Source organism: Dermacentor albipictus, chromosome 7 (genome assembly GCF_038994185.2).
Source record: "Dermacentor albipictus isolate Rhodes 1998 colony chromosome 7, USDA_Dalb.pri_finalv2, whole genome shotgun sequence".
Classification (NCBI taxonomy): Eukaryota; Metazoa; Arthropoda; class Arachnida; order Ixodida; family Ixodidae; genus Dermacentor; species Dermacentor albipictus.
In genome coordinates this window covers 140,106,287-140,121,473 of record NC_091827.1, presented here as the reverse complement: position 1 = coordinate 140,121,473, position 15,187 = coordinate 140,106,287, and the positions used below count along the sequence as shown (strand labels likewise).

Sequence of the window (15,187 nt, the reverse complement as noted above, 5' to 3'; positions counted from 1 at the left end):
TGCCAACGCCGTACGTGAGGAGGTCCAACAACAACTCGGAGTAGCGCCTGAATTGCCGCAACCTCAGCCGCAAGCTATGACATACGCCGCAGTATTCCGCCGTCACGTAACCCCTCCGCGACCGCGCCAGGGCCCTCTAACGCCGCAATTCCGTCGACCACCGCCGCCGCCGCCGCCTGCACGCCCACCCGTCGCCCAGCGCAGCTACCCGAGGACGACCGACGTTTGGCGCACTCCTGACCACCGCCCGCTCTGCTACCACTGCGGGGAAGCGGGTCACGTCTACCGACGATGTCCATATCGGGAAATGGGACTGCGAGGTTTCGCCGTCAACGCTCTGCGCCCGCAGCAAGGTGAACGCCCTCGCGATATCGCTGACAACCCCGCGGCTACTCAGTGGAGCTCTCGACGACCGTCGCGTTCGCCATCACCAGGCCGCTACCTGCCGCCGCAGCGCCGACCATACACTGGCCCAGCCCGGGGCCGGTCAGTGAGCCCATATCCGGAAAACTAAAAGCAGCAACCGATGGAGGTGCGGTTGCTGTCCGTTGAACTGACGAAGATCCTCCGCCGCCGACGAAGACGCCGAAGAAACTGCCTCGACGACATAACGACACGCCGCCGTCCCGACGAAGTCTGGAAGGAAAGAATGCGACGACGAAAGACGACCTGACGACGTCACATACCAGCCACAGGTAAACGGGACGCAGTCGTGATCCGACGCCAAGACCTAACTATAATGCAAGACAAAGAACCACCGACCGCGACGTGCCTCTCGACAGCCACGCAGTCACCGCCTTAGTCGACACAGGGGCTGATTACTCCGTCATGAGTGGACACATCGCCGCACAGTTGAAGAAAGTTAAAACTGCATTGGAAGGCCCTCAAATTCGAACTTCTGGAGGACACCTCATTACGCCGACTGGAGTCTGCACGGCAAGAATTACCGTTCATGACCGGACTTACCCTGCCACCTTCGTTATCCTCCAACAGTGTTCACGAGACGTCATTCTCGGCATGGACTTACTGAACCAACACGGCGCAATCATCGACCTGAAGCCGAAGTCAATAACGCTGTCGGAAGATCAAGCGATACCGCCGGAGAGCGCTCGTAGTCACCACGCCTTGAGGGTACTCGAAGATCAAGTGAACATCCCGCCTCGCTGCAGCATTGTTATTTCGGTCGGCACGGAAACACCCGCTGACGTAGAAGGCGTCGTCGAAGGCGACCAACGTTTACTGCTCGACCGTGAAATTTACGTCGCAAGAGGGATCGCTCGACTGCACGGAGGAAACACGAAGGTGTTGCTGACAAACTTCAGCCAGGAGTTCAAGCACATAAACAAGGGCACTACGATCGCATACATCGAGGAAATTCAGGATACCAGCGATGCGTTCGTCCTCTCCGATTCTGTCGCATCTACACCGACGACCGTAGTTCCCGAGCCAGACTTCGACATAAATCCAAGTCTCCCCGTGATTAAGAAGCAACAGCTCAGAAGTCTGCTTCGACGATACAAAGACTGCTTTTCGACGTCATCGAGGATTCGACAAACCCCAGTCGCAAAGCATCACATAATAACCGAAGAGTGCCCTCGACCACTCCGCCAGAGCCCTTACAGTGTTTCGACGCGAGAACGCGAAGCTATAAGACGCCAAGTCGACTAAGTGCTGCGTGACGACATCATCCAGCTGTCGAAAAGCCCGTGGGCCTCTCGAGTAATTTTAGTTAAGAAAAAGGACGGAACCCTGCGTTTCTGCGTCGATTATCGTCAATTGAACAAAATCACGAAGAAAGACGTATACCCCCTCCCACGGATAGACGACACATTGGATCGGCTCTGCAATGCTAAATACTTCTCATCGATGGACCTCAAGTCTGGCTACTGGGAAATAGAAGTCGACGAAAGGGATCGCGAAAAGACCGCCTTCATCACGCCAGACGGCCTCTACAAGTTCAAGGTTATTGCATTCGGACTGTGCTCGGCGCCGACAACGTTCCAGCGCGTCATGGGCACGGTATTAGCAGGATTGAAGTGGCAGAGCTGTCTCGTTTACTTGGATGACGTCGTCGTCTTCGCCGGAAATTTCGACGATCACCTCAAGCGGCTTGCGACAGTACTAGAAGCCATCAAGTCATCAGGGCTCACTCTGAAGCCGGAAAAGTGCCGCTTTGCTTTCGATGAGCTTCTGTTCCTAGGCCACGTAATCAGCTAATCGGGTGTCTGCCCAGATCCGCAAAAGACAGCTGCCATCGCACAGTTCCCGCAACCCATCGACAAGGCGGCAGCGCGTAGATTCCATGGCATGTGTGCCTACTACAGGCGCTTTGTCAAGGACTTTTCAGGCATCGCTGAGCCGTTGACACGTCTAACTAAATGTGATGTTGAGTTCAAGTGGGAAACGCCGCAGTCCGACGCATTTGAAGAACTCAAACGACGCATGCAGTCGCCGCCGGTACTTGCGCACTTCGACGAGTACGCCGATACCGAAATCCATACTGACGCCAGTAGCCTAGGCCTCGGTGCCGTTCTAGTCCAGAGGAGAAACGGAGTCGAACAGGTGATAGCTTACGCTAGCCGGTCACTGTCAAAAGCGGAAGGCGACTATTCTACGACCGAAAAGGAATGCCTCGCCATCGTTTGGGCTACAGCTAAATTTCGCCCTTATCTTTATGGCAGGCCATTCAAAGTCGTCAGTGACCATCACGCGTTGTGTTGGCTTGCGAATATAAAGGATCCTTCAGGACGACTAGCGCGGTGGAGCCTCAGACTACAAGAATACGACATCACTGTCACCTACAAGTCCGGACGAAAACACTCCGATGCCGATTGCCTATCACGCGCCCCCATTGACCCGCCGCCGCAAGATGACGAGAATGACTAGGCCTTCCTTGGAATGATAAGCGCGGAAGACTTCGCTGCACAGCAATGGGCAGACGCGGAGCTAAAAGGCCTCGTAGAATATTTGGAAGGGCACACCGACGTTGTCCCCAGGGCATTTAAGCGTGGTTTATCTTCCTTCACGCTTCAAAACAATCTACTCGTGAAGAACTTTTCACCAGTCCGCGCCAACTACCTTCCTGTTGTCCCGTCAGGACTTCGTCCAGAAGTATTGCACGCCCTACATGATGATCCGACCGCTGGACACCTAGGATTTTCCCGGACACTATCGAGGATACAAGAAAAGTATTATTGGCCGCACCGGACCACTGACGTCGCCCGTTGTGTCAGAACATGCCGAGACTGTCAGCGACGCAAGACACCGCCGACAAGGCCAGCCGGATTACCACAGCCAATCGAGCCTCCTTGCCGACCATTCCAGCAGATCGGGATGGATTTGCTGGGACCCTTTCCGACGTCAACAACCGGAAATAAGTGGATCGTCGTGGCGACGGACTACCTCACCCACTTCGCTGAAACTAAAGCACTGCCGAAAGGTAGCGCAGCTGAAGTGGCGAAATTCTTTGTCGAAAACATCCTGCTGCGACATGGTGCCCCAGAAGCCCTCATCACCGACCGAGGAACGGCCTTTACAGCGGAGCTCACTCAAGCCATTCTGAACTACAGTCAGACAAGGCACAGGAGGACAACGGCCTAGCACCCGCAGACGAATGGTCTTACGGAGCGACTGAATAAGACCCTCGCCGACATGCTAGCGATGTACGTCGACGTCGAACACAAGACGTGGGATGCCGTCCTGCCGTACGTAACATTCGCTTACAACACGGCGGTGCAAGAAACAACACAGATCACGCCATTCAAGTTGGTTTACGGCAGGAACCCGATGGCGACGCTCGACGCCATGTTTCCGCACGTCACTGACGAGGAGAATCTTGACGTCGCTACCTATCTCCAGCGCACAGAAGAAGCCCGACAACTCTCCCGCCCACGGATCAAAAACCAGCAGCGTACCGACAGCCGACACTACAACCTCCGACGACGCTTCTTCGACTACCAGCCCGGCGACCGTGTTTGGGTATGGACCCCGCGATACGCCGACGAGGACTGAGTGAGAAACTACTGCGACGCTATTTCGGACCCTACAAGGTCATCCAACGTATTGGCGCACTGGAATATGAGGTCGTGCCAGACGGCATTTCGCATTCATAGCGGCGCCACGCACGATCTGGAGTGGTCCACGTGGTGCGTCCTAAACCGTTTTACGGACGCTAACGAACTTCCCTTATTTTGTTGTTTCCTTTGCTACGAGTGCTTATTTATTACTTTTGTTTGTTTGCAGCATCGGGTCGATGCTTTTTAAGAGGGGGGTAATAACACGTGTACTTTATCGGGCGACAACGTTTGACCGCCTAACAAATGTTATCGTGCAGCGCAGGACGCGCCTGCATGTAAAAGAAGTTTCTGGAATGTTATCGATGGTTCCCTCCACTGTCTTTCACCGCAACTTGTGTAATCTGATTGCATATGTATGTGCGACGCGAATAGTGCAGAACTTTGTGGAAGGCACGCGCTTCCCATCGGCTAATCTGGAACATTCCATGACTGATCTATAAAAGCCGACGCGCTTGACCCGCTGATCAGATTTTCGGCGATCGCCGACTGTGTTGACCGCTATCGTTGTGCTATAAGTGTAGCCTGTTTTGTGGGCACAGGGTCGCTCAATAAAAGTTAGTTTTGTCTTTCACAGTACTGCTACTGTGTTCGTAACGTCCCCACCACGTGACAGTATGTACCTGCCATGCGAGTGCATGCGCGGCTACCACCGTGCGAACGAGTTAAGATAAAGACTACACATTCTTTTCATGCGGGGTACCATACATAGAGTTTCTCAATACATTACCTAGAGGGAAATCTGGCGCTGCTGCGCTGTGGTATGCATGGGAATGCCGTTATATTGTGGATTCGGATTGGCATCGTTCTCGTAGAGACAGGACACCTTGAGGACGCGCTTGCAAGCACCGTTCCGTCTGTCACAATGATTCACTCATTGCGAAAACATGTTTTGTTTAACTATGAGAACTCGTTATTGCGTGTACGACTACATGTTACGTGAAAAGCATCAGCGGGCCGCTAAAGTTGGAGGGCAGACGACAAGTTTCCCGCTCGCTTTGAAACAGTTGGCCGTCTGTTCTTGCTTTTCTTCGCTCGGTCATGCATTGTGGGTGAGTAAAGATGTAATATTCGTGAATGGAAACATTTTATGAAGATTTTACTTTGAAAACGCGTTATTTGCGTAGCCATATCCACGTTTTAGATGAACCCTCTTACAACGCCAGCCAACACGGGCCTCGCACACACATATACCGTCATTCCCATGACGGCACGGTGCCTCCTTAAGAAACTCCCCTAGACAATGGCGCCAGATTACCCTCTAGGTGTTATAGTGAGAAACTCTATGGTACCATATATACCTACCTCGTCTTGTTAATATACCCCCTTCGTTGCTGATCTCCCGTCACATCTGTCAAATCATGTCACATCTGATACATGCTGTCAGAAGCAGTCGCGTGGCTTTGCGACGCACAGATGTACTCGACCCCGGACAGCAAGCAGCAACTGAGGAATACGACGCAAAGTTCGGGCAGGACAGATCAACTGCTCGCCAAGGATGGAACTACTTAAGGCCGTAAAGATCGCGCTTTTGCTGAGCTTTGTGGGAGATGACGTGCTATAGGTATTAATTTTTTTTCTTTTCCGCGGAAGAAAGAATATGAGACTGTAGTAAAGATGTTCGTTAAATACTGCCAAGAGCAGCAGATTGAAGTTCTTGAGAGGTACTTCTTCCGCTCGACAACACAAGCAGAAGGCGAAGCTTTCCAGCGTTTCCTTCGTGACCTCAAAAGACAGGCACGCAGCTATAGCTTCGAGCCCTTCACTGAATCCTTATTACGCGACCAGATTGTCTTCGGTGCAAACAACACCAAGCAGCACGAAAAGGAGCTGAAAGAAAGGGTCCTCTTGCTCGTCAAAGCTATACAGACATGCCGCGCCGCGGAAGCATCTGCCCTACAGAATGAAGCGTGGTTGTAGGCAGACAGTCTAGTTTCTGTCTCTCGTCGAGTGGTGATGACGCCACCGCACCAGAATTTCTCTAGCTTGTACACAACTAGGAAAATCGAAATCACAAACCATCTTTGGGGCAGAGTGCCCAGACCGATAGCCTGGACCATCCGAGCCAGGGTGGCTTTCAGAATTCCATTTCTAATTTATTAATAATTTAATTTATATATGGGGTTTTACGTGCCAAAACCACTTCCTGATTATGAGGCACGCCGTAGTGCAGGGCTCCGGAAATTTCGGCCACCTGGGGTTCTTTAACGTGCACCTAAATCTAAGTACACGGGTGATTTCGCATTTCGCCCCCATCGAAATGCGGCCGCCGTGGCCGGGACTCGATCCCGCGACCTCGTGCTGAGCAGCCCAACACCATAGCCACTGAGCAACCACGGCGGGTGTATGCCATTCCTCTTCCAGTCCTACACAGACGAGCGTGGCAGACAGAACCTGCTGATCGACTACGCTACGATAGTAACTTTAATCAAGTAACGTAAGCCGTTATCCGTCCGTAGGGAGATGTATCGTGCAAGGCTCACCTGCCATGCAAGCGCACGCGCCACTACCATCATGCAAACGAGATTCAGATCAAGACTACGCATGTTTATCATGCAGGGTACTACTTCGCCTTGATAGTAAATGTTCTTTGTTGTTAACTTCCCATCGTGTCGCATCTGATACAGCATCCACGCAAAAAAATCATGCGAAATTCCTTCCTATGAAGATGGGGGATCAGCGAAGCAGATCCCATTGGCGCTGAGCTTCGGAAGATGCGCTGGCACAAGCGGGTACACATAACCGTTCGTCGTCGAGAAAAGTGCGACCGAACCCTTCAACAGAGCCTCTGTAAAAAAATACGGTGTTTTACGTCCCAGAACCACTTCCTGATTATGTAGCGCGCCGCAGTAGAGGACTCCGGAAATTTCGATCAGCTGGGATTCTTTAGCGTGCACGTAAGTCTAAGTGCATGGTTGTTTTCGAATTTCGCCCTCATCGAAATGCGGCCGCCATGGCCGGGATTCAATCCCGCGACCTTGTGAACAGCAGCCCAACACCATAACCACTCAGCAACCACGGTGGGTAACAAACACTCTGTAGACGCTTTGTTCTGAACCGAGACCCGTTAGCATTTATCATGACCTCCTTACACGTACCGCAGAATTGGAACTCGGCAAGGTTCTCGCCTGGAAAAGACCGCGTCAACAAATCCACCGCCTTCTGCCGTCGTTTTTCGGGCCGTATGCCGTAGATTTCTGAGAGGTCTTTATCGACCCACAGGCGACACATACTCGACAGCTTGATCCGAAGTTTCGATCGAGAAAGTTTCTTTAGAACCTTGCGTAAGCGCCGTCGAATTCCGGCACCATGCCCTCATTGCGCCGACGTCCCTCTGCGGCACTCTCGGCATCGTCACATGCGTCGCCGTCTCTTGCTCGCGGCTTGCGTACCACATCGCGGGCACGCTCTTCTTCTCGCGCTGCCGGAATGGCACGAAGTCGATGGCCTCTCTCCCGCCGCTGCTCTTACTGCCGCTCCTCTAGGTACGGGGCTCTTCAGGCATGCGGATCACGCGTGGCGTCCCATAGCACAGGTGGAGCGAAATGGTACTATGACCTGGAATATCAGTGAGGACGATGAGGTACAATAAACAGGAGTATATTTTTACTGAGCCCTAGCCTTTTACTTATTTGCCTCGGCGGATCTTTCAACGCAGTAGCCTCGCACCGGCCGCGCCGTCATCTGAGCCGGGCGCCCGCTTCCTCACCAGCCACCGTTCTCCTCATCTTCCTCGATGCTGCTACAGGGCCAAAAGTACGCCTTGGTCGCCAGGCGCACGTAACGTGACGCACTGCGTCATATATTTAGAGGCACAACTGTGACGGTGCGCTGTTTTAGACAGAGGTGGCCATTAAAACAAGCTCCGATGCATGCGGCGATTTGCCTTTGCGTTTCTTGTTGGCTCTTTCATTTGCACTTTTTAGGAGGAGAGTTTTTGCGTGCAGATGCCATAAAGTCCCGGATCCTAGCCGTATGCAGCTTCGCTACAAAAAAAAAACTATTCTGCTGACACTGCATTTGACGCCTCACTAAGGCGCCTATCTGCTAATGCTGAAATATTATGTGCTTTAATTTTCAAGTCATTTATTTATTTACAATGACCTTACAGGCCCCCGTAGGAGCATGATGTAGTAGTGGGTATAAACAGCAATAGTACTATAAGAGCTAGTAAACATATTATGTAGAAAGTGGCACTTATACATTTCTACTATAAAGCATTCAAACACAAGAGATACAGCACTTTCAAAATGTAACTGATGCGCAGTACAAACCACGATGCAACTGAGAAGTAAAAATGAAAACGCATAAGCTGGTGCGCATTCATACTGGGATACATAGCGCAAAAAATTACACAGGGACAAGCAGAACACAGGACGAGCGCTAAGTCCCAGTCTGAATGCATACCACCAACACGCCCAAACTTCTTCCCTGCTAATAAGCTGGTGAACAGATTAAAATGGTGTTATTGAAGATGACTGCTGACTTGGCTGCGGAAGGAATCATGGTTTGTTAAGAAAGCCATAGTATCGGGCAAATCGTTCCACAGGGAAATGGCACGTGGAAGCGCAGAGCTATGAAGGTTAATGTGTGACCGAAGATGCACGAGTAACTGAAATATTTATGGAGGCGTTTTGACATGCGCAAAGGCCTTTCGAGAGATAGCGGAGACAGCCTGTTACCAAGAACGTACTTGTGAAACAAACAGAGAAGTGCGATGCAACGGCGAATTTCAAGTGAAATGATGTCATGATTCTGTTTAATTTCATTTGCGCTATGAGAATAGTTATAATCGCAAGAAATAAAACGTGCGGCTCTGTTCTGTACGGCTTCTAACAGATTGATTAGATATATTTTATGAGGCGACCACACAGGGCTTGCAAATTCTAGTTGATACCGGACCAATGTTGCATATGCAAGCTTCCGGATGCTGGTTGGGGCGTTTTTTTAAGTTTCTTCGTAAATACCCCAAAGTTCGTGAGGCTTTGGCGCAAATGGCGGTGACGTGGGATGTCCAGGAAAAATTAGGAGCGATGAGAACTCCGAGATATCTATATGAAGATGCTTCCGAGACTTGAGAGTAGTTGAGAAAGTAAGTGAACTTAGAATTGACATGCTTCCGGCTAAAAGTAATAACGTTGCATTTAGATTCGTTAAGATGCATTTGCCAGGTACTACGCCAATCAGAGATATTCTTGAGGACATTTTGAAGTGTGATGTGGTCGTCGATAGAATAATGGTGCGGTAAATTACGCCATCGTCAGCAAAAAGACGGATGGAAGAAGATATGTTAGTAGGCTGGTTGTTGATGTATATTAGAAATAGTAATGGTCCTAAAACGCTGCCTTGTGGAACACCGGAAGTGACGTAGCAAGGGGGTGAATACGAACTGCTAACGACTGTGAACTGCTGGCGAAGTGACAAAATATTCCGTAGCCAAGAAAGAGTTACCGAATCTAGCCGGAGTGAAGATAACTTCGAGATTAGAGGACAATGTGCAACACGGTCAAATGCTTTTGAGTAATCAAGGAAAATACAATTGGATTGTTTGTTGTTATTCATGCTATATTGTAGATCGGTTGTAAGTTCAAATAGCTGTGAATCGCACGAAAACCCTTTCCTGAAGCCATGTTGTTTAGTAAAAAAGAAATGATTGGACTCAAGGTGGCTGTAGACATGAGAAGCGATGATATGCTCAAGTAATTCACAAGAAATGTAAGTTAAGGAGATAGGACGGTAGTTACCAGGCGAATTTCAATCTCCCGCCTTAGATACAGGCACTACCTTAGCAATTTTCCAGTCAGAAGGGAGGCTACCGGATGATAATGATTGTCGGAATATGTGAAGTAATATTTAGCTGGAAACGGAGACAGTGTTTTTTAGTCTTTTGGAGCTAATGTTATCAATACCGGCAGATGTAGATAATTTGATGTTCGTAATTAGACGCGGTATACTTTCGATGGTGGTGTTAATACCCATGTAAGGCTAGTCGGGTTCAAGGATAAGGGGTACAGTGGACTGATCCTTCGTCGTAAATACTGATAAAAAAATTGTTAAAAGCGACAGGGCACTCGTGGTCAGCTAGAGGTATGTTGGCTCCGTGCAGGGAAATGTAAGTTGAGCCATTGTCCGGGAAAATTGTTTTCCAAAACCTTTTTGGGTCCGATTTGAGGAATGTGGGTAGATCATGGTTGTAATATTTATCTTTGGCAGCAGATATAGCCCAGCAGTAAGTTTTTAAAATGTTTTTGCACTCAACCCAAGCTGTCGGGTTTTGCTTGGCTTTCTGGTATAAGCGTTTTTTCCTATTTTTTAATCTACGAAGGTGCTTGTTGAACCATTGGTTAGTCCTGTTATTAGATATTGTAATTAATGGGACATACTTGTCAATTAGTGAAGATATTTTGTCTTTGAAAAGAGTCCAGTTTTCATCAACGGGACGTACAGAGAAAGAGGGCATAAATTCTTGGTGGACGAACATTTCCAGATCGGAATTCATATCTTTATAGTTACCTTTACTGTAATTTCTTATTTTCTTGGATGCAAAGCTGACATCATCAAGTGTTATGTAAAGAGGGATTTGTAGTAATTTATGATCGCTGAATCCATCGAGGTTGAGTATTTGTAGAACTGCATCAGGACCAGAGGTAAGCATTAGGTGTAAGAAATTTTGACCACGAGTGGGTTCCTTAATGACCTGAAATAAATTAAAATCTAAAGCTAAGTTAATGAAGTCGATAGATTTATGGCAGGGAGAAAACAAGGAATACCAGTCAATTAGGGGATAAATAAAATCTCCAAAAATGTATAAGTAATCTGAAGGAAATAGCTCCACAGCTGTGGCTATACTATTGCGAAATTCATCCACAAAGGAATGGCGAAAGTCAGGTGGTCGATAACACACACCAATGAGTACCTTAGTCGATGATGATGAGCATGCACACCAATCAATTTCAAGATCAGCTTTCGAATCAATTAGAAAGGAAGAAAACTTTTTTCTTACGCCTAGCAGGACGCCTCTTCCCCTTCTAGTTCTACGATCATGGCGGTAAACATTGTAAGAGTTGTTATGAGGAAATATTTCAGTATCATTAATTTCAGGAGTAAGCCAAGTTTCTGCTAGGACAACCATATCAGAGGTACTATCATCAAGGACAAAACAAAGTTGGTCATGTTTCGGAAGCGAGCGTCTAATGTTTGTAAATGAAACAGACAAAGAAAGAGGTAACTGAGACTGCCTGGTGTAAGTTTGACAGGAGTTGTGAGTAGTGCGTGAAGTCGGCCTACGGGTTAGCTATCTTGGTGATTTCGTGACCGTGTCTGACGCAGGGTCATACACGTAATATATGCCACCCACGCGCAGTCTATCAACATTCAGCTTGAAAGGAACATTTACAGCCTTGCCGTACTCACGCAACTTTTTCCTGGCGATACGCGTCTGGAGCGAAAAGTCCTCCGGAATTGCTGCTGAGTCTGCCTGCTGAGTCTGCGCGGACTGCACGTGACTTCAACGAGGACCATATAAGGACGCACACAACGACACTGATTCAATTTGGCGGCAGCAGTTGCGGCGGCATGTCCTCCTTCTAAGAAAATTCTTCTTGCCAACAGGTTGGTTTATTACTTATGTACACTATCTAAAAATTAATTCTGCCGCAACTGCTGCCAAAAGTTCTTGTTTTACTGTTCGTAGTGTATATGCTTCACTATGCCTACCACAGCGGAACTGGCGAAAAAAATTGCATCTCTTGAAGCAGTGCTGAACGAGAAGTTGGATACACTGATCGATGATTTAGTATCACGAATTAACATCAAGCTACAGAATGTAGGACTAGGTGAGCACGCTTCCCTCTGTGAAAGTGTTCAGTTCATGAACAAGGAACTAGACACAATAAAACTAAGACAGGAAGAACTCGTAACCTCAAACAAAGCGCTCTTATCGCGTAACGAAGCGCTCGAAAGAAAAGTGGCCGATTTAGAGCAATATTCGAGAATGAATAATGTGGAAATTAAGGGAATCCCTACATCGCAGGGTGAAGACTGCGGAGTCATTCTGAAGAGAATTGGCGATGCTATCGAGTACCCTCTCTTACCCGCTGATATCGATACGGCTCACCGTGTTGCCTCTAAATCAAATGAGAAGAACATCATTGCTCGCTTCTGCTCACGGGATAAGAAAAACGAGTTCATCAGGAAGGCAAGAAGAGCTAGGCTTCGCACAGAGCACATTGGTTTCACAGGTGGCACTAGCACGCCTGTGTATGTAAATGACCACTTGACCATTGATAACAAGAAGATGTTCTCGAAGGCGCTGGCACTCAAAAAAGAAAATAAGTGGAAATAATTATGGACAGAAAACTGCCAGATAAAAGCCCGCAAAACTGATGATAGCAGGGTCTATCGCATTTTCACTGAGTCCGACCTTCGAATCTTTGCGTGATTCACTGTAAATATTTTTTTTTCATTTTTTTTTCATGGCCTTGCTCTACCCCGTTGACGTAAAATCTTGTCTTACCGCAAATAAACGATCACTCATTCACTTCAATGCTCGTAGCCTTCGTAAGAACATAGATGAAATTAATAACTTCATTGCCTCACTTGACCATGTCTTCACTTTTATCTGCATATCGGAGACTTGGCTTTCTGATTCCGACAACAACATGAGCGGTTTTCCGTCTTATCAACCCGAGTATTGTCATCGTCCAACTAACAGTCATGGTGGCGCCGCCATTTTTGTTTCACAAGCTGTTACCTACGCTCGCAGATTTGATCTGGCAGTTAACGTGAATCATTCTGAGTCAGTGTGGATAGAAGTCGACCGGTCATTCCTTAATACCAACAAAAACTTGATCCTTGGTTGCATTTATCGCTCACCGTCATCTTCCCTTAACGATTTCTTGCTTTCTTTTGATGCAGTATTGTCCACGCCAGCTTTTGAAAATAAGGATGTGGTGATTGTAGGTGATATTAATATTAACTTACTTGACACTGAAGCTACCTCGTACACAACTTACACAGATTATTTTGCTGGATTCGGTTTTGAATCGCTCATTGACTGCCCAACTAGGGTAGCCCCTCATGGGAGCAGTACACTTATTGATCACGTGTTATCTAACATATCACCATCGCCTTGCTCCGGGGTTATTAATACTGACATAACCGATCATTTTCCTGTTTTTCTTACATTTAACAATGAAATACATGAGAACAATAATAGCTACTTTACCTCCGTATTTAGTGCAGATAGCTTTATTGAAGCCCTCAGTGAAACTGACTGGTCGCCAATTAATTCTATGTCTGATCCCGAAGAAGCACTAAAGAAATTCTGCACTTTATTTTTATCGGCCGTTTCGACTAACACACGCACTGTAAAATGTGGGAAAAAGTATAAATATCCTCGCAACCCATGGATGACGGACGGTCTTCTAGAAAGTTTAAGAAAGAAGGAAAACATGTACAAGAAAACTAAACGTCAGCCCTTTAATACTAGACTAGCTAGGCGCTATAGTAGATACTGTAAATTACTGAATGTTTTACTAAAACAGGCGAAGAAAAAGTACTACGAAAATAAATTTGATCAGAATAAAGATAACCCCAAAAAGCAATGGCAGTTATTGAACACTTTTCTTAACAAATCGCCTATTAATGCCTCTATAACCAAAATAAATTACAAAGGTCTCACTCTTTCTGACCCCAACGAAATTGCTAATGCTTTTTCGGACTACTTTTCTTCTGTTTACACTAATAACAACATACATGCGCAGTTGCATAATACTTTGAGCCGTACAACACAATCATTCTTCTTGTTACCAGCTACACCAAATGAAGTGCGCTCCACGATTGCTAACCTTAAAAATACAGGGCCTGGCTTAGACAATATTTGTGTCAGGCATTTAAAACTGGTTGCGCATTTAGTTTGCGACACGCTCTGTAACATTATTAACCTTATGTTTAAGGAAGGTGCATTTCCTTCATTTTTAAAAAATGCCAAGATTATTCCTGTTTTTAAGAAAGGCGACAAACACACACTTAATAATTACCGACCAATTGCAATTCTGTCCTGCCTTAGTAAACTCATTGAGAAATTATTTGTTAAACGTCTTAATAACTACTTAACAAAGTTTAAATTGCTAAAGAACAATCAATTTGGTTTCCGCCCAGGAAGTTCCACGAATCTAGCTGTTCTATCTCTAACTGACTACATAAAAAAATGTATTGATTCGGGAAACTTAGTCGGATCTGTATTTTTAGACTTCAGTAAAGCTTATGACACGGTTAACCATCAAGTCCTGTTTAATAAACTTGACTCTTATGGTATAACCGGTCCTGCGCTAACATTCTTAAAAAATTATTTACTTGACCGGCCGTACACAGTACATGCAGCAAATACTTTCTCAGTAACAAAATGTATTAACCAAGTTGTACCACAGGGATCAGTTCTGGGCCCTTTGCTTTTCCTTTTATATATTAATGATCTTCCGGATTCTCTTAACTCCACCAACTGCGTTCATTGCATTTTATATGCAGATGACACAACCATATCTTCATCTGACAAATCTGTTACTACTCTTACTTCTAAATTAAATATTGCATTAAGTAACATTATAAAATGGTGTAGTAACAATTACTTATTTCTTAATCCTTTAAAAACTAAATTTCTGTTATTCAAAAGTGCTCAAAGGGCCTTAACTTCTATTCCTGAAGTAGAGCTTGGAATTCATTCAATTCCCGTTAGCACCGATGTCACTTTTCTTGGCATACATCTTGACCCTAACCTTACATTTCGCTCTCACTTCCAACATCTCAAGCACAAGACTGCGTTTGGTATACGTGCATTAATCAAAGCTCGCCCTTTTTTTTCTCGTGAGGCTCTGCTAGCGTTGTATTATGCGTTCATTCATAGTCACATTAATTACGGCATTGTTTCATGGGGCAACACGTACGCTTGTCACTTATCATCAATTCAACATATCCAAAATCAGTCAATACGCATTATCACTTCTAGCTCCATGCAATCTAATGCCTCTTTGTTACTTCGAGCGTATAATATCTTGCCTATTATTGATTTGTTCCAGTTTAACATACTCGTCTTACTCCACAGGTTGCTTCATAAT

General features: G+C 46.8%; 1 protein-coding gene across 1 annotated transcript in view; it reads left to right on the top strand.

The window, feature by feature from the left end:
• The window catches only part of LOC139047299 (uncharacterized), a 1,527,628-nt gene that overhangs the window by 801,941 nt on the left and 710,500 nt on the right, over positions 1-15,187 (top strand). The window lies entirely within an intron of this gene.